This window comes from Hippocampus guttulatus, chromosome 18 (genome assembly GCF_054856545.1).
Source record: "Hippocampus guttulatus isolate MCC_2025c chromosome 18, RoL_Hgut_1.0, whole genome shotgun sequence".
In the NCBI taxonomy this organism is placed as follows: Eukaryota; Metazoa; Chordata; class Actinopteri; order Syngnathiformes; family Syngnathidae; genus Hippocampus; species Hippocampus guttulatus.
In genome coordinates, this window is record NC_141278.1 from 4,696,786 (window position 1) to 4,720,034 (window position 23,249).

Genomic DNA, 23,249 nt, shown 5'->3' on the forward strand with positions numbered 1-23,249 from the left:
GAGGCTCACTCGTAACTCTAAGCCTGTCTGTGGGACACGCCCTGAAGCGCATCCCACCGCGGGAGTGTGAGAAGCACTCTGAAACTATGCACTGATACACTGACTGCTTGTCCCCTTCAGGCAAGGACCAGTTTAGATTTGCATCTTACCGAAGCGATCTGCACAAATGCAGACAAATTGTTGTGAAGTGGAGCCTTTCAAACCTTTAATCTGTGTCAACAACCGCTTCCTTATTCTGCAAGTAACATAAAAAAAACCCCAACGTATTTACATATTAATGAGAGGCTGATATCATTGAGCACTGATAAAAGTGTAAACGTGGCACACTTTTTCTTTTCTTTCCTCCATCTTCTGCAAATAGTGTTAAACTCTTTGGGAACAGTGTATGCTTGCTCTCTGATAAAGGCCGAATGATAAGATGGATGCAATCCGTTTTATCTCTGTGGTTTACATCAAAGATTATTGCGGGAGCTTGTTGGCTCGGTTTCGCTCTTTAGCTCTTTTCTGATGGTGGTTTGGCAACTGCTCGGTAATGAGACACGGTAACGTCACAGCACCGGCGTGGTCATTCCAGGTCGGGTGGAATTAAGCGCAGAATAAAATCGAATAAAACAGAGGAGGACTTTGACAGACCTGACACGATTTTGATAAGAAAAACTTTGTCTCACAATGGAGAAATTCCCAATTTGCAGCGGCAAAATTGCAAAAGGGAGAAGTAGAAGAACAAAAAGTATCGAAATGATATGATGATGGGAAATGCAGCATCCCGTTGATGGCGTCTCAACCGGGTGCTGACCTCTCCCGTGCACTTACACGTGTTCACCTGCCTGCTGTTGGACCAGTCGCCTTCATCTTCAGCCCCTCCTCTTCCTCCCCAGTGGTCGTTATTGTTTCAGCTCCGTAGAGACTCCTCTGACGGCACTTGTCTATAACGTCGCCATCACGCCTCATGTGTGTGTGGTGAAGGGAGTGGGGGCGGAGGGGGGGGGGGGGGGTGACGGAACTGTGCACATGTTTGCCCTGTAATGACAGCGGCTGTCTATAATGGCTCGTCCTGGCAGGGATCATTCGGTCCACCTTCTCTCCCACATCCGCTGTCCGGTGTCACCAATGTCCGGGTAGACGATGATGTGATCTTTAGTCCCCCTCCGTGATCTATAGACTGGCATTTGGCTCAGGGAGCGTCCCCAGGCTCTGACATGCATGCTAAACTTCTGCCGATATTACCCCCACTTCCCTATACTCCCCCCCCCCCCCCCAACCCCACCCCCACATCGGCACGGCCGCCTCCTCCAAGAGGAAGTTAACGCCAGACGCAGCAATATTGTGACATGCAGCATTAGATACCAAAGTGGCAGCTCGCCACTGAAGTTCACATCTCTCTGGAGGAAAGTATGACCTCTGCATGGAGCCTGATCTCATTCAGGATGATTTAAATGTGACCGGATGTTAATTTCTGAACTCGGCCACATCCCCACTTACAATTTACAAAATATTGCAGTTCTTTATTTTTACTTCCATTTTATTGAAAATATATTTTTTTTCAATGGAGTTGTACACATTATGGGTCACATTAATGTTGGAAAAGGTTTTAAAATGATCCTGGTCTCCCTTTTTATATCATAAAAATACTGATGTTTGAGCAAGACTGCATTGACTTTTTATATTCAGAAACTTATTTTTGTTTTGTGGTTTCGCTGTCATAACAGCCCCCCAAGGAAGACATCACTCCAAAAATGAGTTTGACACCCCCAGTGTGTTTTAGTGCGCATGTAGTTTGCACTGACGGAATACTGAGAGCAGATTCATCCTGATGTGACTCTCAAGTCCCAGTGTGGCTCGTTGTATTATCATATTAGCATTCTTCAGTGCTCCGTGTTTTTTATCGCTAATGAAGGCTTAAATGCTCTTTGGCGTATGTGTTCTCGGTGGTCCGCAGGGAGCGCCTGTGTCCCGTCCTGCATTGATGCCATCACGCTCTCATCTGCATGCTTGACAGCGCAGACCTTCTTTCATCCGCCCGCAATCTCCCTTCCTTTATCATCTTCGTCTCTCTCAATCCGCTTCCGCTCGCCTGCAGCCCCCCCCCCCTCCGTGTCACCTTCCATTGCTTCCCACGCATGTTTGTCTCTCTTCATTCTCTTTTTCCAGTCCTTTTGCGCAGTCTTTCCTGCTCTCTGTCTTTGGGTCAATACGACATGTGTTGAGGATTCAGTGGTTGTACTGTCTAGATAAACACCCTGTTAGAAGGATTATCCCTGTTGTCCTAACAATGTAAACCCAGGATTAGGCCCCACTCTCCAGGGATGCAAGTGTGTGCGTGCGTGCGTGTGGGTGGGTGAGTGTGTCTGTGTGTTGCTGCCTATAGAGTCTCTTCAAGAGAAAGACTGAAGTAGCATTATTTCAGCACACATGGATGTACAGCGGAGAAGAAAATATACATTGGCATTCCAATTTAGCATCATGGCCATATCATAAAGTTCAAAGGCTAATCATGTGATTCACTAAAGCACATCCATTCAGCAGCTTTGTGGAGAATTGGAGCCTGTCCCAGCTCACTTGAAGCGAAAGGGAGCCGAGGCCCCGGAGTGGTTGCTAGTTCTATTTCCTTCACATTTATGGCAAGAGTATACATTTTAAAACCATATTAGAAGGGCTGTGCATCTCTCCACTAAAGCAGATTCGATACGATCCTGTAGATATATGGAATGATGTGATACAAGGATGGAACGATTTTAAAATGTAACCATTCGGTTCATCAAATCAAAACCGATTTTACAATTTGAATCAGTTTTTGTTGAAGGATGCTGGACTTCGGACGATTCAGGTCTGAGCTGCAAAGGAATGAAGGCGAGGAAGGAGTGAGGTGAAGCTCTTGGAGATGGCTGTGGTGGCGATTGAAAAGGCCAAAGGTGAGCCCCTCTCGCGATGTCTCCTGTACCGCAGGGGCAGTCACGACCGGGTCAGCGGAGGTTCAGGTGTCAGCGAACGACAGCTGACTGACGAGACCAAGTGGGACTTCTCCCCGAAAACGCTGTCCCGCTTGGACCTTTCATCCTTCCTTGCCTCCTTCTCGCTCCTCTGTGACCCGGCCCGCCCTCCCTTCAGACTTCTCTTTACTCTCGGTCGAACCACACAACTTCAACCTTGTCATCCGCTCATCCTTGCCTCCTTCCTCCCCCGACTCACCTTCTTCTTCACCCTGAAAACTAAACATTACCACAGGCTTTCACTCAGCGGGTCAGCCTGACTGGGGCAGCTCTCTGTGGGGTTGCACACACAGGCAAACACACACACACACACATTTGTAAATGTTTCATGACATATTTTCATGGGACACCACTGAATAAATTATACTTTGCTACAAAGTAAAGTAATCGTAATAGGGTTGTATTCCCCCTAAAAAAATACATGAACGTACAGCCATTATCTCTAAACTGATGGCAACAAAAGTGAGTACACCCCTAAGTGAAAATGTACAAATTGGGCCCAATTACCATTTCTCTGGTGTCTTGGAGCCATTAACTGGTGTTCTTAGATCTGAATGGAAAGCAGGTGTTTTTAGTGTCAGTCTCACACACTCCCATACTGGTTATAGGAAGCTTAGTATGGCACGTAATGGTACCAAAATTATTTCTGAGATCCATAGAAATGACCAATGCCATGTCTGCCTAACTGGCGGCTCTCGGAGCGGTCCTCGATGAATTTCGTCAAACAGACGTTCACTGGTGCTGAGCTTTTGTAACATGTAATACCAGCGTTAACCACAGGACAGCATCCAGCGCCTCCAACACCCGACGCTGACACGGCGAAGAAGAGCGTGTCGTACACGGTGGAGAGGATCGCGTCATGGTCGCTACGACATGAATCTCAAAAAGTTCACTAACAGCACTTTCACCACAGCGTTGAACCTTCGTGCACGAGGGTTTAAAGTTTGTGTCCTCAAACACACGGATACATTTAATGCTTAATCGGTTTCGGTGGTTTAATTGGACGCGCGCCCGTCTTGACAGCCTCCCCTTAGAGAGGCGACGCATCCGGGGCCGTCTTGACTGCCTTCAATTGACACTTTACACAGGTGAGTGAGCTAGCCAGAAATCACAGCACGTGGTTATTTTGTGGAGTCGAACATTGTATCCTTTCATTGTATATTTCAAATGACATTTTATCCAGATACTCTTCTGTACATTGGGTCAATTAAAAACAGACTGTGTATGTGTGTGTGTGTGTGTGTATCGAGGAGAGAGAGAGAAAGATAATTTGTACAAACATGGCCCTTCCCATGTGTCGGTCCATTAGAAATAAGAAAAATACCATTTTGATTAAACTCTATGAGCGCCTATGGAGCAACAACATACATGGATTGTTACTGACTAGAGGGCAATTGTTGAGTCACTGTTATTGAATCTGTTAACATCCACAGATATATTGCGGCCATTTTGTGCTACATGAGACACTGCACGCTTTATTTATTGCAGCTTTAGCGCCGATAGGACACTTTCAAGTCTACCCGTGCAGCCAGTATATCAACGTGATGTAGCTATTTATGTCATTAGATAGCGTTAGTCTTACATATTGCTACTTTAGAGAATGCTTCAGCTGTCCACTTCATCATCCGCCACTGTTTTCTAATTATGAGACCCAGGAATTAAAACACGTGAGCCCTGTAAGGTTAACATCCTAATGTCATAGCAATGGACCGTTTGCAAGTTATTGCCTCCTTTTGACCCAGTCTGTGGCCACAGCTTGTAAATTTAACCACAGCTGATCACTGGTCATAAGGTCAGTAAGATGGAAAAAAAATGTTTGTTTTTTTTGTCACTGTTGCAACAACGCTGAGGAGTTCAGTATAGTACAAGAGGACGGAAAATTGATTTATGTACAGTGGTAAATTAATGAACGCACACGCAATGGTAGTTGTATCAAATTCTCACAGAATGTCAAATATTTTGATGTTTTGTCGTATAATTCAGCAAATAGCATTTCTATGCATCTTTTCAAAGGTATTGTCAGCCTAAATGCATACAATTCAAATAAGTGTGGTGAACTCAAAATTTCAAGGCATCAACATTTTTATTTTTTTCAATAATGGATTGGCCTAATATGTGAACATTTTCCAAAAACAAGAACGCCCCCCCCCCCCTGCCCCCACTAGCAAGAAGTGTCCAATTGTCTTAATTCAAATTTTGGAGACTATTGTGACTTGGGTGACTGAGAATGTAACGACTGAAAGAAAAGAATTTTTTTCCCACCCCAAGCGCGTTCATATTTTTAATGATCTTGTGACAGTAAGTTCAGAATGACTTGGGCAATTATGCTAATATGTCCTCATATTTGTTACTAAAGTGTCATTTTCTTTCTTTGCCTCAGCTTTTTGCCACATTAAAGCAACCGCATCCGATACATCTCATCACTCTCAAACTCCCTCGTCATGGCTGCGATGCTGCCCGAGGACCTGAAGACAAGCATACCAATGCGCCTGCAGGTATGCACACTCACACACTGGCAGGTGCAGCCTTCTTTCTGCGCTGTAGCTTTTCATTAACTTGTCTCGCACAATCAAAGTCTGTCAGCGAGAGTGACATAGGGAGAAAGGACATGGGAGGAAATAGAGTTTTCGCAGATATGGCTGTGTTGTCGTTGCTGCATCGAAAATGGAACTTCCTTCTCTTGTCTGATAACATTGTTTCTGACTTTTTGTTGTTGTTGTTGTGTCTCGAGGCCTTTCACGGCCAGCACTTCAACAACACACAAATACAGGTGAGAAAATGTTACAGTGCTTTGGGTGATGTGCATTCTTTGGTGTCAACTCTTCATAGTTACTGTCCACACACCTGCATGTTAAAAAAAAAAGAAAGCCAAACGCAAACAAAGTAGATCAATTGATTCAGCTCCTCTATGTGAATACAAGTAAAGGATAAATTCTAAAATGTACTGAACTGGGGAGTTTGTAGCCGTAAAACCACGAGTAAGATTCTTGAATGGATTTTGAAAGTGCATCGTTATGATAAATAGCCACAGCGGATGCATATCCATCTTTGCGCTAGCAACACTAAGCTAGCATTAGCACTGTAAAACAAACAGCTAGCCACGACTCGACATTGGCAGCGTGTGTGTGTGAGAGAGAGAGAGAGAGAGAGAGAGATCCAGCCTCTTATTCTTCATCTATTACTTCCATTTCAGTTTTTCTTCTTCTTTTTTTTTTTAGATGTTCGCATACTGCGGAAATGCCATAACTGTCTAACGCATACGCACACGTTGAGCCACGTGTTAGGCACAGGCGTCTTGACGGGGGGGGGGGGGTGATCTGCCGGTCAATCGGCTGTATTGATTATTGGGACAGCAGAGGTTGGTGGAGCGGCAGCAGTAATTAGGGCTTTTTGGTGTGGATTAGCTGAAAGAAAAGGTCACCTGCTAAACATTGGTGGCAGGACCGCTGGCAGTGACAGCGCAGGGAGGGAGCGGGGATGTGCGTGTGTGAGTGTGTGTGTATATCACATATAAGGGGAAATATAATCTGGTGTCATGATTGACATTACATCAGCCAGCAAGGCCTCCTTTGCTTTAAAAAAAATTCTCAACTCATTCAAATGCTGTTATATTGTATTAGTTTCGATAATTGCGACATGATGATGATGATGGTGGTGGATTCGGTGTACTCCCCACTGACGGGGGCCAGGTACCAAAGACATCGCAGCCATGCTATTCAAAAGACAGTTAATCCTCAAGGTGTGGTCTTTAATGATTTTTAAAATGTCATCTTAACCTTGTTGTCACACTGACACCATATCATGACTCTACAACTTTCCTCTCACGAGGCTTGCACTCTTACAGCTTGCAGGTCTGAGTGTATTTTGGGAGGTCACGACCCTCTTGGGCTGTAATCTCGACAAACAGGACAGAGGAGCTGCCGCAGGACGTACGCTAGCTTTCGTTTGTTTTCTTGCACGCCTTTGTCAAAATGAAGAAACTGAATTTCTCAGTCAGAAAGAAAGCATCAAGGACGGATTTTTTGGGGGGGGGGCGAGGAAACGGGAGAACCTCTGCTTGATCACGTTTCTTCTCTTATGGGCTTTTGTGGTATACAAGCAAGTCCGAATTTAGAGTTGCTTCGGTTTAGGAGCACGTCGTGCCGCAGCATGATGCAGACGAGGTCCACAACTAAACTCCAGGAATGTTCAGTGTTCCCGCAGAGCAAAGAGAATATGTGGCTGTGACTTATGTTGTGTGTGTGTGTGTGTGGGTGGGGGGGGGGGGGTTCTGCTCCATTTGTGTTCAAAGCGTCCTCGTTATTGTAACACGGATGGTAATTTGTTAGCTCCTTTATGGTGTTTTGGATCATCGCATTAAACTGGTTATTGTATGTTTCATTAGAAAAATTAGGTGTTTCAAATATGTTTAATCTTTCGGTTATGTGTCAGTTATGCAATAATCTAACTCAGGAATACTTAAAGGGTGTTTTAATAAGTCTGTGTTTTCATGAGTTGAAATATATTAAAGTGCATTCAAAAAATATAGTTTTTGCTTTTTTTTTTTTTTTTTTTTTTTGCTGATTTTTGCGGGTCTGCAGTGGTGCCCACCATCAACAAAGACAGCGTTTGAAATGGAAATATATACAAGTCAGCCAGTGTCTTCTTCATTGTCTTTGATATACTTTTATCAATTTTGAACATGTACTGGGTAAGCGTGGCTCTCGCCCTGTCCCACATAAAATGTGTTCACACCATGTGGAACCAATTGTTTCCCAATAAAAAGCAACAATGCGGATGATTAAGAAGGTGTCTACTCGTGTGCATTTATGGAGTGTCGGCTCCTCTGCAGAGGATCAGAGTGAGGCGGCAGCAGCAGCAGCAGCTGCGGAACATTCGGACGCTTGCCAAATGCTGAGCTGCAGCACTCCAAGTGGCAGACATGCAGAAGACGCCCTTGCGCGTCTGCAAAAATAAACCAGACATGAGGAGACAAGCGCTGATTGAAGGGGCTCATATGCAAGTGCTGCTTTGCTTTGCGTTGCTTTTTGTGTGGCCCCGTGACGCCAGTGTTTGTGTGCGAGGGAGGGCCCGCAAAGTTTCGTGACCTTTCCACGTCCTTTTGGGTCACGTCATGTTCCCTCGTGTGTGTGTGGACGAACGCCACTGGAGGGAACACTCTCTTGCACTGTGTTTACATGTGTTTTGGATTTGTCCCTTCCGACATGCGAGGCAGTGCGCTTGCGTGACTTGAAATGCCAGCGAAAATGGCGTGCCAGCAGAGGTCTTGAGCAAGTGTTGTGTGACAATAGCGGAGGGAGGAGCTGGAAACAAATGAGGGCTAAATAAACTCAAGTGAAAGGTGTGTGTGTTCGTGTTCGGTTAATGTAGTGAGGTCTAAAATGATACAGTCTACTAAAAATCATTTGCTTTCAGGGGATCATATTTCTGGCAGGCTATCAGTCAAAAGACACACATCTTCCCTCCAAAATAATCAGCGTGGCATATCGTGATCAATGAGAAAGTCGCACACGAAATTGCGTTCACCAGCTGTCAAGTGCAATTTAGCCAATCGGAACCAACCACGGCATTCATAAAACGAGCCGCCAAGATGTAACTTATGCTAGACATTCTTTAACTATGTTTAAAATCAGCACGCAAAAGGCGGCGATGTCATCGGACGTGCTCTGCCGTTCAAGGAACGTGACGTCGTTTAAATCCTATGTGGTGCAATTCGCTGAATTACTCCTCGACTGGGAGAAATCGCATCGTAGTGAGGTGTGGAAAATGCAATTTAACCTAATTTTAGGTTCAATTGGGATCCTTCTGTTATAAAAGGTCTACAGAAAAACGTATTTAAAACAAAGCTGAACTGCTAAATGGCAGAGTTGGCAAAAGAAAAATCTGACTTCTCAGTAGTACATCATATGTACGATCTTTGGGGTGGGGGGGACGAATCAGCTGTTTCTGGCCCCTATCTTGTGGCTCTTATTTGATATACAAGAAGCCACCACAACTGTGGGATGAAAATAAACTTGAAACCTATAACATTTGGTGGTCATCGTGAGGCTGTGGAGGTGCGCCCGTAAGCGTGCGCCAAATAATTGACGCCTCATAAGTCACGCCGTCTGTCTCTGCTTGGTTGTTTTTTCCACAGGCGTGGTGGTTTCTTGTAGACTAAATTGACGAGATGACAGACGGCGGAGTTTTTCGCAGATTATGTGTGTCATGTACTGCCCAGCCATATTGAATGTTTAAGCAAATATTTTTTTTAAATAAATGGATCATTTTGGAAAATTGCAAATTTCCCCTTCAAGACAATCTCAATTAAATAATTCTTTAGTGAACTAAAACAATTCGTCTGTGGAAAAAAAAAGAAGGAAAAAGCTCAAGCTACACTTGTTGACTTCCCAACAATTTTGAAGGCAACTGTGGTACACGAGGGCACTTTAGAACTACGATAAAATCGCGTTTAACAGAATGCATTTTGAATAGCATCAGCTAGCGACAGTGCAGACGGAACAACCACGCTCTAGCTGTGTTATCTTGCGTTCTAGAGTTCACCAGAGGGTCAAAAGTGTCACCATATACATCACAGCTGTAGCAGAACGGCACACACCGTTGCCATAGTGATCAGACCTTTTTTTTTGCCCCCTTCCCCTGCCGTGCAAAGCCAAACACTAGTGTTCGCTCCGATACGACAAAGGACAAAACCGAATTGTGTGCTCTGACCCAATGCGCGCTCTGTGCGCGGAAAGTGTTTATTTGGCCAGGTGCATCTGCTCGACTTGCAGAGGGGTCGCCGAAGGCGCGCGCAGCGACTATCTGTGCTCTCAGCTGCACCGATGCGTCAGGATACGTAACAATGAGGCGCTGCCCGGCGTGATAACGCAGGCAAAATCATCAGTGTCACAAGCTCCGCTGAACATAATCAGACTGTGCTAGATGAGCCCTCGGATTCGGGACCACAAGTCGTCCGATTAAAGAATGCACGCGGCGGGCGTTTCATCACCGCCGAAACAAAGCCGCCCTTGCCCGTCCCACGTGTTCCCTCATCGCCGTGGAAAAAGCCTGTTTCCCTGGCAACCAAACTGGCTCTCTTTTGTCACGGGAATGAGGGGAGGGGGAGGAGGAGGAGGACAGACACTCCAGGCTGACCTCCACCTGACCTCTATGCAGACATATTGCTTTCTGCTTTACTGGAGGGTGCGTTATGATTATGATGGCTTGTTTCTCTACCTGAGCTGAAAAATTCCCTTCCCAACTATTATATTTTGATTTGATGTGGACAAGCCGTAATGGACGCGAACAATGTTTTGGTCACAAAGCATACAGACACAACAGAGCGGGTCCAATAGATGGACATCCATTATGTCCCTCTACTGCCCCTAGTGGTGACTTGTGCAGACAACAAAGGTGAAACAAGGAGACGGGTATGGTAAGCTGTTTGAGCATTTGTTGGACGAGGACCCTTTTCATCCGCACCCGTAAGACAATTCAGCACACAAGTAGAAAGACGACTGCTCGTCATGCTTTTTCCACTACTGCTTTCCACTCGTAGAACGACAAGGGTGACCTCGGTGAACAACTTCATGATACTTTTGAGGCAAACCTGTGCACCAGTTGAGAATTGCATGCTACTGATGACCTTATGCATTTCTACTAGTTAACAGCATTTCACTGGTAGTACTCGTCGTCCGCAGATGTTCAACTAGTGCACAGTTTTGCCCCACTCATAACGCAGTTTTTTTTTCTACTTTTTTTCCCCAGTTGAAACAGCTTTAAAATAGAAGGTGTTGACATTTATGGCAACCATTTTGGTTAACGGTGCCATGTTTGCATGTCAGTACTTATTACAGTTGAGGTTGTAGCGCATTTTACAACTTGTGAGACACTTGGGCAAGTTGAAGGAAAGAAAAATGTTACGTCCTTTGCATGATGTATGTTATTAAATGAAGACTGGATGTTTTAGGTTTTAAATTAACAGTGGTTGACTTCAACAATATTACCTGTACAGTATACTGAATTGTTTCATTTTTATTTAACGCTGATTAAAACTGATTTTGTCTTTCGATTTCCTTTGGGCAAATAGATTTCAAGCAGCTTGCAACATGACTGCATTCAACCTTCGCGGGTGCAGAATGGCGTTGAGCAGCACATCGACCTTTTGTCAAAGCCGTCCAATTCTAATTTGGAAGCAAACCAAATGACACACCATTGCTACCCACCATATGGCCATATTTTACCGTTCAAAATAGGCATTGCTCTCAGGGGAATTAAGGAAAATGCCCTTTTTCAAACAAACGTAAAACCAAAAAAAATTGTACACTTTTTTTTGGGCCTGCACCAAGATATAATGCAAGCTTCCTTGGGCTGTGCCCCACCCATCTATAAATGTTTAGCAGGATTATGTCAAGGTTTATTTAAATAAGAACAAAAAAAAAACATGACCTTGACAGAAAATAATCACTCTTTAAAGATTTTTTTCTGGCCATTCACTCCAATTTCCTCATTTTGGCACTTAAAACTTCTCCAGTGTCTCTCACTCACGCGTTGGATTCATTTTGTTCTCATCGGCGTTATCCATTCCCTTTCTCACCTCCTTCACTCTCTTGTCATCTGGCCATCATCTTCATCGGGACTCTCGCCGATGATATCGGGTTGCCGCTGGCACCGCTGTGTTGGCAAAGTGCCTTTAATGGGCTTTCAAATGCTTTATGGTGAACACTGCCTGTCAGAAAGGGGAGATAGGATCACCGTTGATTACGTAAGATGGCTACCGAATCAAACATTCGGATCGAGAGGAAGTCCTGCAAGATATTTGATGAGAGTGGCAGAAAGGAGAATTTATTTTATATTTGAGAAAAGCTGACTGCTTTGGATCAGCCTTCGATCATCTCGGGAGCCTGGTATCGGTGGGACTGTCATTTTCTGATCCTCCCTCTCCGCTGGCACAGGAGGGGTAGCACTGCCTCTGCTGGCTGAAAGAGGTACTGCACAACGCTCCCCCGGCAGATGAATGATGTCAAGCAGACATATTTATATTCATTTAGGATGGAGGAGGAGGCGAAGCCATCTGTAACGGATGTGATGGGAATAAGTGTGTTTGTGTGTGTGTGTGTACCCTCACATGTGTGTTTGAGCATGTGTTCCAAGGTATCCGTCGTTTGTGATGAATTAATCACGCTTTTGTGTGAGTTGATGCCGTGTTTGTGCATTTGCAGTGAGTGCGTGTGTGTGTGTGTGTGTGTGTGTGTGTGTGTGTGTGTGTGTGTGTGTGTGTGTGTGTGTGTGTGCCTGAGCGAGCGAGGTCATTCTTCGGTCACTTGTTCAGGCTGTGTGATGAATGAAGAGGAGAGGTGTCTGAAAAGCGAGAGATTCGGGAGAAACATTGTTCTTCACGGTTTAGGAAAAAAAAACGCGTTTTATGTTGTGCCGCAGCCTGAAGGAACCGCCCCAAAAAGTCAATGTCAAAACAAGCTGAGTTATAAACTAACAGAATATTAAAATTAGCAGCCTGGTGGTTGTTATGATGCCAACCCTGTCCCTTTATTTTTATTTATTTTTTTGTCCAAGATCTAAATTCTATTTCTTTGTTTTACAGAAGTGGAGTGGAAGCAGTTGTTTACCTTGGCAGACCAAACCGCTGGGGTCAAAGACATGTGACTCAACCAGGAAGTATCAGGCCGCATAGACAGGAAGTGAGTGGACCAAACAGGAAGGAGCAGGCTACTGGGAGCCGGCTACATTCACGGCCAGCGGTGTCAGCGAGAGGGTTGAAAAATACCCTCTTCAGGTTAGTCTTAGGTTTAGGATTCGCTGTTGTGCAAGTGAAAATAAAATGAAGCAATTCAGGCCCTGTGATGCCCTCACGGTGGGCATGGAGAACCACGCTCGCCGATGCCGTTAATTGAACATGACACACAGTCAAACCCAAAATGAAAACACTCGCAAGGAGCTGCTGTTGACCACAGCTCACACCCAGACGGTCACACGCTGACAAATCGGCCAACTAGCCTCAGATACCGATGTCACTGGTTAGGCCAAGTTTTCTGCACAGTAACACCAAAATAATTAAGATGAAAATGGAGGAAATTATATAATTTTATTTGAAAAACAAGCATAGTTTAACATGTTTTAAGCACTGTTGATTTTATCTTAAAATAAAAGTTCATTCAAATTTTCATCTAGTTATTCCTTTAGTATTCATGAACAATGCCAACTTTATTTTTTGTCATTTCAAACTATACAACAAAATTTGGGCCTGTATATTTAAAAAAAATACTGCTAATGCATTACAATGGGGGGGAGAGAAAATGAAAATGAAATGAAAAAATAAGATATGTAACATGCAGAACAGGAGAATGAATGCTTGATGGCAGTCTGAAGGACATGATTGCACGTGTGAGGAAATGTGTTTGGCACATTGCGATCAGGCACAAGTGCATTGCGGGATCAATGTCCACACCTCGTCCTAAATTATTCATCCTGTCAGCTGGCCCGCTCGCCATCTTCCCTGGAAAGCGCTGACCAAGAGCTTCATCCTCACAACCCCAAGCATCCCTATGGATCCCCCTCTTCATCCCTCCTCCTCCTCAGCCATCACTTCCTGCTCTCGCTCTCTCCCTCGTTATCTCCACCGTGATTCGCTCATTTACGAACTCACTCCTCGCGTATCTCCCGTACGTGTCCCGGGCTTTTCATCCGTCTTCCGCTCCCATTATTCACCGTCTTCATTAGACCGCAAACTCCCACAGATTCGCTTTCTAATTCTTCCCCTTCATCTCGACTTGCCAAATCACTGCCCGCCGGGGTGCTGCTGACTAAGATTATAACGCACCGGCTTTTGTTTGACGTTTGTGTTTGCGGCTGGGAGGCCTCGGAAGACAGCCACGGTGATCTCCCAGAGGCTGAGCGTGTCTATTCATCCTCATACTTATGTGTATGCATGCATGCACATGATCAACTCTGAGGTGTGTGTGTGTGTGTGTGTGTGTGTGTGTGTGTGTGTGTGTGTGTCTGTGCGTGCGCGTGCGTGTGTGCGTGAGAGAGAGATTTGGTAATTGTGACATGCCTCATACATCATGGCTAGAGCCGGTTTGATTACAAGCACAGGGGCCCGGTGATTAATTGTTGGATTCAGCTTCCTCGCCCGAGTTGTGACACTCGGTCACAGAGCATCTGTACTGACACCCCCGTGCACAACCTTACATACTGCACACAGACACACACATACCCCCTGCCTTCCTCCTCAAATCTACCCCAGCACCTTCTCTCCTCTCCTGCCGTCTAACACACTCTGCCTTTCCCTTTGTTTCCTCACGCTTACCTGCCATCGCAAATGAAGCCCCTCCACCCATTATAAAAGTTACCTTCACCTTTGCAGCCCCCCCCCCCCATCGCTCATCCTCTCCAATGCTTTCCTTTTCAGGCAACCCCCAGCTTCTTATAAAACGCTCCACACGGATTCTCTCACCTTTTAGCTTTTACTTCCCAGCAAGGCAACACAGCCCGTTCCGTTGCGCTTGTACAACCTCACGGCTAATTGTCCAGCCCGTCCATCCATTCTCTCTGCACTGTGCACTTGAGAGTCACAGTAGGAAGTGAAGCCCAACGCAGCCGACTCTACCCTCGACTGATCACCGGCAAATCAAATCACAGCGCAGTGTGAGAAGAGGGCATTGAGTGACTGTACCAGTCGACATTGTCCAATCCTTTGAGACAAACGAGGACCCAACAGTAAAGATATAAATTACAGTACCGTACTTTTCATTATAGCCATAACATGGTTGCAGCCACCAAAATCAATCAACTTTATGAACCCCATTAAAGAAGGATTTAGTGTGGGGTATCTATTTCGAGTGAAAACGCCAACTAAACTGGGGATGTGTTATCGAGCCACCCGCAATATGCGAGACAAAAAAAAATATATCATTGGCCCCCCTCTCACACAGGAAACATGTTTACGCTGATTAAAACATTCTTTGTTCAGTGTTCCTTGGCGCCCTTTCTCAGTCTCTCACTGGCACAATTCTTCAAAGAAGCAGCGCGATGTGCTTGCTTTAAATTATTTGTCCCTGCCACTTGATGTTTACTCCAGCATAAAACTGACGCATACAATGAAAAAGAAAAAAAAAACCCAACATTGTATATCCAAACACCAAAATGTTCGACCAAGCCAAAGAGTCCACTAGCTTAATGCTAACATCTAATGCAAAACACCAATGAAGAGCTAGCATCAATTAGCTTCCGTTCCAATAATCAAAAACTTCCAAACCACAGCTGCTGAAACAAACACGGAGCAGCAACACAGGCGGCTGTGGCTCAACCTGGTACTACACCGAATGCAATTTGTTTTTGGCAACTATTTTGATACAGCTCTTGTCTTGGATCTCATTTCAACATCCAGGTGTACCTCACTCAGTCCTCTCAATCCTCAGGGAACCCCCAGATTGGTCAGACTGGACAGATGAGCTCCAGCTGACTCCCGGCCAGCTCAGCGGAGCAAGTTGAGAAGTGCAGGTGTCACGTTGTCGTGGTTGTGACTAACCCAATTGCACTTGGATCGCAGGGGACACGCCCTCAACGCCGTAAACAACGTGAGGGTGCACACACACACACACACACGATATGAGTAAAAAAAGCACTGAAGGGCAGCAAAAAATAAACATACGCACACAGAGTTGATCGCTCCTCACAGCCACTCTTCTTTTTCTTCTCCTTGCTACTCCAAGTGTGTGTGTGTGTGTGTGTGTGTGTGTGTGTGTGTGTGTGTGTGTGTGTGTGTGTGTGTGTGTGTGTGTGTGTTTGTTTTGTAATTGCGTTTAATGCCCGGACTCATTGTTTCAGTCGGGAATCCTTGTGTGGAGTCGACGTGCCGGCAGGCAATCTCTCATCCTGATACCACATGGAGCTGAGAGCCATGGGAGCGTCCAGCCTCTCTGCTTGCTTTCCCCCCCCGATTTCGCTCCCTCCATTTCTGACTGACTCTCGTCCCCCGCGTCTCTCTTATCGCACTACAGTCGTCGTCTTATCTTACCTTAATGCCCGTCAAGTCTGTCCTCGTGTTGTGATGGGTGAAACCCAATGGATAATGCGCAGTATAATCCCCATACTGTTAGCGTTTGATCAAATTTCCTCTCTGAGACTAACAATCAAAACGGATCATTATATTTGTCAAGGCACATTTTGCATAAAAGCTTCAGACTGCGCAAGGCGGGGCATGCCTGATTCTATGGCCAGTATGTATCATTAGAATCGCAAGCCATTTGATTATTTCTCTTAAATCATCGAAATACGTGACAACGGGGAAAACATTTTCTCAAACGATATTCTTTGTATTACAGTGAAACTCCTCTACAAATAACCCCCGACTGTGAAAAAAAAATCTTCATGCATTAAAACCATTCCCACTTTTCTGTTTCCCCCTACAACGAAAAATCCCCCTGTTGCATGATACAAAATATTTTTTTCTGCCCTTGCCTCGCAACGAGATTCACTACAATGAAAACAAACCTTCCGCAAAAGTCTAATCCAACCTCAGCCTACAGCGACTGCTACTGCTTAGCTCGGAAACGGCAACAAAACACCACAGCCGCTTACACATGCGCAGTAGTATAGGAAGTATTTGTTCTTGCTAGTTTCAGACGCAGCACGAACGTTGCATTGCTAAAATGGCTACAAAAAACGACCTTTGCAGACCAAGTACTGAAGAAAAGAAACGCTTCAACGCTTGACCGGATAAAAGTAATAAAAATGAAAGATGGAGGAAGCAAGGTAAAAGACATTATGCAAGAAATTGAAGTAAGTGAATGCTGATTGTAAATTTCGTAATTTCTTTCCCTTTGTTTTCTTTCTACGCTGGTTATATGAGGTGTCTAACGAGTGTATGCTCAAACTTATGCATTATTGGAATAAAATAGTGCACATGCGTTTGTGTGTATGTGTGTTTACATCTGAGATAAATTTGCTATAGTGAAAAAAAGTCCCCTGTTGTGAAAAATTTCTTGCTGCAAACATGATTTTGTTGTAGAGGAGTTTCACTGTAACGTTACATCACGAGAGAAGACCTCTTAGTGTGATGGCATGCGTCTAATTGCCACAAGCCCAAAGGTGAAAACTGGCACGGCCCTTGGCTTGAATCGCACTACGTTGTACACACCTGGTTGCACAAATGAAAACCTATCTTGCACAAAATTGGTGCGAGGGACACGAAAAGGCATTTGACTGGATTTTATGAGGCGTCGCCCACTGGTATCATCTTACTAACGTCTCTCCTGTCACCTCACATTTCCGCTGCTCATGTCTGAGAAGCGTCTCTTTGGGCCCAAATGGCGTCGGACCATGTGAACCAGCATGATGCCATCGGAAGCTAATAAATCATCTGTTGGCTTATTTTTTCTTTTTTTTTCCCTCAGATTTATTTGGACTGTAATGAAGACTCGATGGGCTCCGGGCTGTACCAGGCGGCGATGGGGTGACACTGATGAATGGCTGAAGGTGCGCTCACTGCAGTCAGGCAGGAGAGAGACAACTGTCAGCCTGCTGTGTGTATGCATGTGTGCGCATCCCATAAGGTATATATACAAATGTAATTATTGTTATTGTATTAAGGTTAAAAAAAAGAAAATATTCACCCTTATGTTTGTAATCAGTTCTGTTCAAGAAAATTGTGCATAATCCTGTTACTCTAGTAGGAGGTTAAGGGATAATCCGGTCATGACTAAACCACCGTTTGGTACAAACAGGTGCAGCTCCTTTTTAATGTTATGCGCAAGTACATTTGAGTGCTTGTGTGTCAGTGTACTTTACTAAAGGCGTCTCACCGGTAGTTCTACTTTTACCAGTCTTGTATTCACGCAAGTATTGGACAGTGTCAGGGTAGTTTTGGCCACCTCTGTTAACCAGTGCTCAGACAGCAGAACCGTCTGTGCAATTCCACTCTTAACACTTTCGGACTGATTAAATGCAGCATCCATCTGCAGGTGATTACAGGGAAAGTGTTTGGATAGCGCGCTCATCACCGCCCTTCAGAAGACAAGGACACGCCGAACGAGCCAACTCGATGCCTCAAGCCCCAAAGCTCGCGAGTCACCCTGTCAATACTGAATCCATACGTGGCTCGTCCCACACCGGACACAGTGTGGCGCAGCACTTTTTGAAGAGCCCGCTAACCCACCCACGCTGGCATTCTCGACGCTTTCCTGCAACAAATCGAATCCGCAGACCAATTGAACCTCGAATGAATGAAAATGATACACAGCAATGTGATTAAGGATTGCCTGACATATCGGTACGCCCGCACAGCGTAAGAGACACACATCATGACATCAGACGTGCATTCGGATTGACTGTCAGTCAGCGTTTAAATTCAACAATGAATTTTCTAATGGTCCTTGTTTGAGGTGGATCCGCACCGCATCAGAGTAAACGGTGAGACGCCTCGAACGGTTGTCGCCTCTACGGCGGGCAAACGCAGTGAGAGGACAGATAACCCGGTGGTCCTTTTCCGTTACCCTTCCATCTTCATCACTCCCTCTCACACACTTTGTTACACTCCTTCACTGTACCTCTCGGGCCCCATTCCCACTGTCTTTCGTAGCTGTCTGTCACTTTTACCTACTACACAAAATCTTTATCGCATTCTCTTAAACAGTTCTCTTGCCCCTTCCCCCCCGGTTTCTTTGTATGAACGCGTCTGTGCAGTTTCACAAGGGGGATATCCCTTGTGAGTGTGCGTTCATGTCTTTATATGGGTGACAAAAGCTCTGCGTACATTTTTTGCACCACGGCAGGTTAATTCGAGCTCAAAACCCCCCGCCCCTCCCCCCATCTTAACAAAATCGTGGGTAATTAAAGAGCCTCTGGAACCAGGCGTGTATGCGAGTTGCGTCTAATTAAGCCCCAGTGAGCTGATTTAGCCAATTAGCTCAAGGCTCAACATTGGGCACCAAAGCATTCCAGCCTCTGCGGAACACGGGAAGTTATCGTGTTCCTCTTGTCCCTGGCAACGCTCTCGTTTCCTCAAGCATTAATCACCCGTCTTACGATTGGCATGATTGTGACACAAACAGAAGAGGCGGGTGAGAGGGTGACACCGACGCCCTCACTATACGTTTATGTTGACATTATGGAGGAACCTACAACTCCAGTTGAGTCAGAAGTGGGATTTGAACCCACAACCTCCATTCGGAGACAATCGCAAAGCATCTCAGACTAACTTTTATCACGGCTTTCTCTCATATCACCGGTAGCTCCACCTCTGACTGAATCTGATCCCCATTCATTTCCGCAGGGCTTTGCCCACTAAATAAGATCCTCTTATCTGTCGTGGAAGAGTGAGACAGCTTGCATTAGAGATGGACAGCGAGCGTGAGAGAGAGATTGAGGGAAAAAAAGAGATTCAAATCTATCCGTTTGTCTCTGCAGGAGGATGCGTGTGATGCGGCGTCACGGCCAGATGCCTTCAGAAGATGTTGGAGAGAGGAAGAGGAGGGCGTGATGGGAAGACCAAAAAAAAAAGTACTATCCAGAGCTGAGGACTGTTCCCATCTCTGACAGCTGTGTCAGCGCAGGAGACAGCATCGAGGACGCACGGTAATTTGAATAGTTCCCTTTTCTTCTCGCCGTTTTGACAGCCAGGCGACAGAGCGGTGAATATTCAACGCGTCTTTTCCTCCGGTCCTCAGACGCGCGCGTACAATTATAGGAACACACACGGAGCTGTGGAAGTCTCCATTTTGCATCCGTGACCTCAGAGGATGGTGACAGGTGAGACGGCACAGGCTCAGGCGGCTGTTTTCTACTTGTGACTTTTCAGGCTTTCTCTTCTCTTCTCAGTCTCGTGGCGTGATTGGATGGGACACCGAGACTCACCACTTAGGCAGGGAAACTGACGGCTCTTGACTTTCCGAGGTACTTCTTTTACAACTTCATAAATGACCCATAAAAGCAAGACGGTTGCCTTGCAGGAAACTCGAGTCAAATTGCTGCGACGTCACGTTTCATCGACCGCTTATTGCTCGGCAGGATTTGTAGGCCTCAATCATGACACACTCGCAGGACTACAACAGATGATAGTTTGTTTATAGACGCAGGCAAAATCTGTTCTGCATTACTTATAATGACCTAACGTTTCATCTTAGTTAATTAGACTGTGTGCATGTACTCATTTTGATCGTATTCTTGCTCAATTAAGCGGACAATGGGAAACTATGTAAGCCTTGTTTTCCAGTCTACAACTTTGGGTCTTGCATGTCAGATTTTCTATTGACTGCTGATTTGGGGACTATGGTGTCAGTCAAGTCAAATTAATTGGATGGCCCCTCATCAGAAAGTCTCAAAAGGCTTGACGGGCCCACATTTGACAAATATCCTGCATTCCCTGATCTGACCAACTAAATTCGAAGGCTTTTTCGAGAAAGAAAAGTCGAACTAAGGAAAGACATTTTTTAAAATTCTATTTCCTGACCGCACATCTTAAGAATGTTTTTTTTTAACTCATTCACTTCCAAAGACGTTTTTAAACGTCTTTTCGGACTTGGTCCAGAATTGACTGGTACTGAATGAGTTAAGTCATTTCATGCTCTTGTTACTTGTCACTTGGAGTACTCAAAGCTTCAGCAAGAGGCAGACACACTGTGAGATGATCTCTCCAAGTATGCTTAATTTCCGTCACCGACCATTTTTGGTCTCCAAACGCTTCATCGCCGCACCTGTCTCGCGATGAGATGCATGTCGACTGTTTTTGTGCTACAATTGGCTGAGTTGTTGAAGCGCCTTCTGTCTCAGAATCTCGAATCAAACTCCAAATTAGCCTGCATCGTCGCTACCGTAAGACATCCTTTCAGCGCGTGTCGCTTGTGTGTTTGTGTCCGTCTTATTTGACCACTAAGTTCCAGAAGATGAACGAGGGACGTTTCCGTCCCATCTCGCACACACTCATCCTTCCTCCCGGGCCGCTTTTCTCACCGTTGGATTCGGGGGAAAAGCCTGACCCAGTATTACAGTGACATTATGGGGCCACTCACCACCTTGCTAAAATAAACCCGTGAAGGAGGAGCATGACAGAACGAGGCTACGGCACTGCGTCGCAAAAAAAAAAAAAAAAAAAAATCAAACAAATAAACGGGGAATGTGTACGAGTGTGGATTCCTGTCCTGGGTGTTTGTCCGCACTCAGTGACATCACACACACCGCCACATAGACATGTTAATTGGCAGACAGCCTTAAATCCATTCCAGATATCTGTTTGAAATCATTTTCCCTTCCCTTCCAAGGCTCTCTCAGGAAAATAAACTCATTGGACCTTTTGAGCTTTTCCTTCTCAAAGTTACTGCCTTGACACGAAACGTGAAGTCACATACTTTGCTCTTGGAAAAGGTCTAAGCAGTGACTCGGGTTTCCAATAAGAAAGCAGGTTCATGCACGCTCCTTTTCCGAACCCATTCGCCGGGTACTTGGAGGAGATTGGGTTATGCATGAAACGTTTTTTGTTTTTGGTTTTTTTAACTGCTTGTTGGATCAAAATGTTGACCGAATGTATTGGATCATCTCCTCAATCCACTGCACTAGGTTTGCGGTTTTGCCCACCTTGGGATACTTTGGACCCAGTTATTTTTTTTATTTATTTTTTAAAGACTGACAGTCTACTTGGAGGGAGAGGAATTGATTCCAACATGGTACTTGACTGAAGTCTTTCAACTCTGGACTTCTCTATGTAATGTAAACACCCCCACCCCCCAAAAAATGGTTTCAAAATCTGATCTAGTCAGGGCCTGAAAGATGAACCCCGATGCAGATGGGGTTCTCTCTCTAGCAATTCCAAATTACAAGATGGCAGCCTCCAGGCGCGCAATTCCACAGGCAGGTAACATCTCGATGAAGCTCGACGAGGACGACGCCAGTTATTGATGTGAACGGCTCCTCGTTGATAAGTAGCGAAGGCTCAAGACAAATGGGCGGCGATGAAATTTGAAGACATTCGACGATCGAAATAATGAATGCGGGCAATGTTGATTCCACGTCATTATTTATTCACCCGCTCTTTGGGCGTGTTTGGATCTTCAAATTAAAGATTGCACTGAGGTGTGTTCCTTTCAAGGCCGTCCGAGCGTGCAAATAATTTAGTCTTGGAGAATATATTTTAAAAAAACTGAGGGTTTTTTTTTTTCCAGCTTGGCTCACACACATCGTTAATAATATGAAAGATTTACTATCTTCGTGGGGGAGTTCTAAGTCTCTGATCCTCTTCCCATAGATGGCTTGCGCCGAGTGTGAGAAAATGGATTTTGCTTTTTTCCATCTGCTGCCCGCCGTGTGGAACCTTTCCTGGACGCCCTGTCAGCACCTTGAGCCTTTCCAGGGAAAACAAGCAACACTTTTGGGATCTTCACCCTCAAGCGCTCGCACGGTCTTCCTCCATGAGCATCGGCATTTGTCATAACTGCCAGCGCAACTGAGACTTGACATTCGGAACCGCATGGAAAATCTCACATCATAAATTGGCTGGTATCATATTGTGGCTCCGGACTCATATCAACAATCTGCAAAACCCAATCCATCTCAAGATCTATATCAGCGACATGCCAACATATCTAAGTCGTCTTCCATTTGCCATCTTTAGTTTCAAGATTTAATATTTATTTTTTATTTCTTGCGTGAATTAATCTTTTAAGTACCTGATAAGGTTGATTCGATTAGGTTGATTCGCCCGACTTTTGTGGGGTCAGCCTGGATAGTGTCCAACTCGGTGACAATGTGAATGGCGGTCTGTCTCCTTGTCATGTGACTGACTGGCAACCAGTCCCGGGTGTAGATGACGTTTCACCTGAAGTCGACCGCAATATTTCAAGGGTCGCAAGTGGCCGCTGTTTGACGAAATGTTGAACACGCTTAACATGGCCCAGAGGAAGCGAACGAAAAAAATTTGGACCCAAATGTGAATCGTCTCAGTGCGTTATTACTTGGACACGACAAATAAATGGACGACTAGTTTTGAAATCAGTCAACCACGATTGTTTTTTTATTGTTTAAGTGAGCGTGAACAAGGAAACAAAATTATTGCGGCACCTCAACGTTATTTATGACACATGATGTTTCGGTACATATTTTGACAAGGATCTGGCCCCTGGGCCTCAAGTTTGACTGTTGTCCTCTTGATATTGATTTGACCAAATTTAGTGTGTGTGTCATGATGTCTTTACGCAAGTAAAAGCAAATGCACTCTGCGAAATAAGGACGTGGATGCATCTCTAGAGAGGGTGCGCGCGCGTGCTTAAA

General features: G+C 45.2%; 1 long non-coding RNA gene across 2 annotated transcripts; it reads left to right on the forward strand.

The window, feature by feature from the left end:
• The first annotated feature begins 4,391 nt into the window (after positions 1 to 4,391).
• LOC147190728 (uncharacterized) lies at positions 4,392 to 22,964 on the forward strand. 2 transcript variants are annotated; one of them, XR_015103617.1, is made up of 8 exons: positions 4,392 to 5,485; positions 12,574 to 12,765; positions 15,410 to 15,568; positions 17,387 to 17,545; positions 19,398 to 19,565; positions 19,658 to 19,739; positions 19,789 to 19,883; positions 22,228 to 22,964. It is a non-coding gene; the product is annotated as an uncharacterized LOC147190728 (long non-coding RNA). The 2 variants fall into 2 exon arrangements; XR_015103618.1 differs by having other exon boundaries at positions 19,809 to 19,883.
• The last annotated feature ends 285 nt before the right edge of the window (positions 22,965 to 23,249 follow it).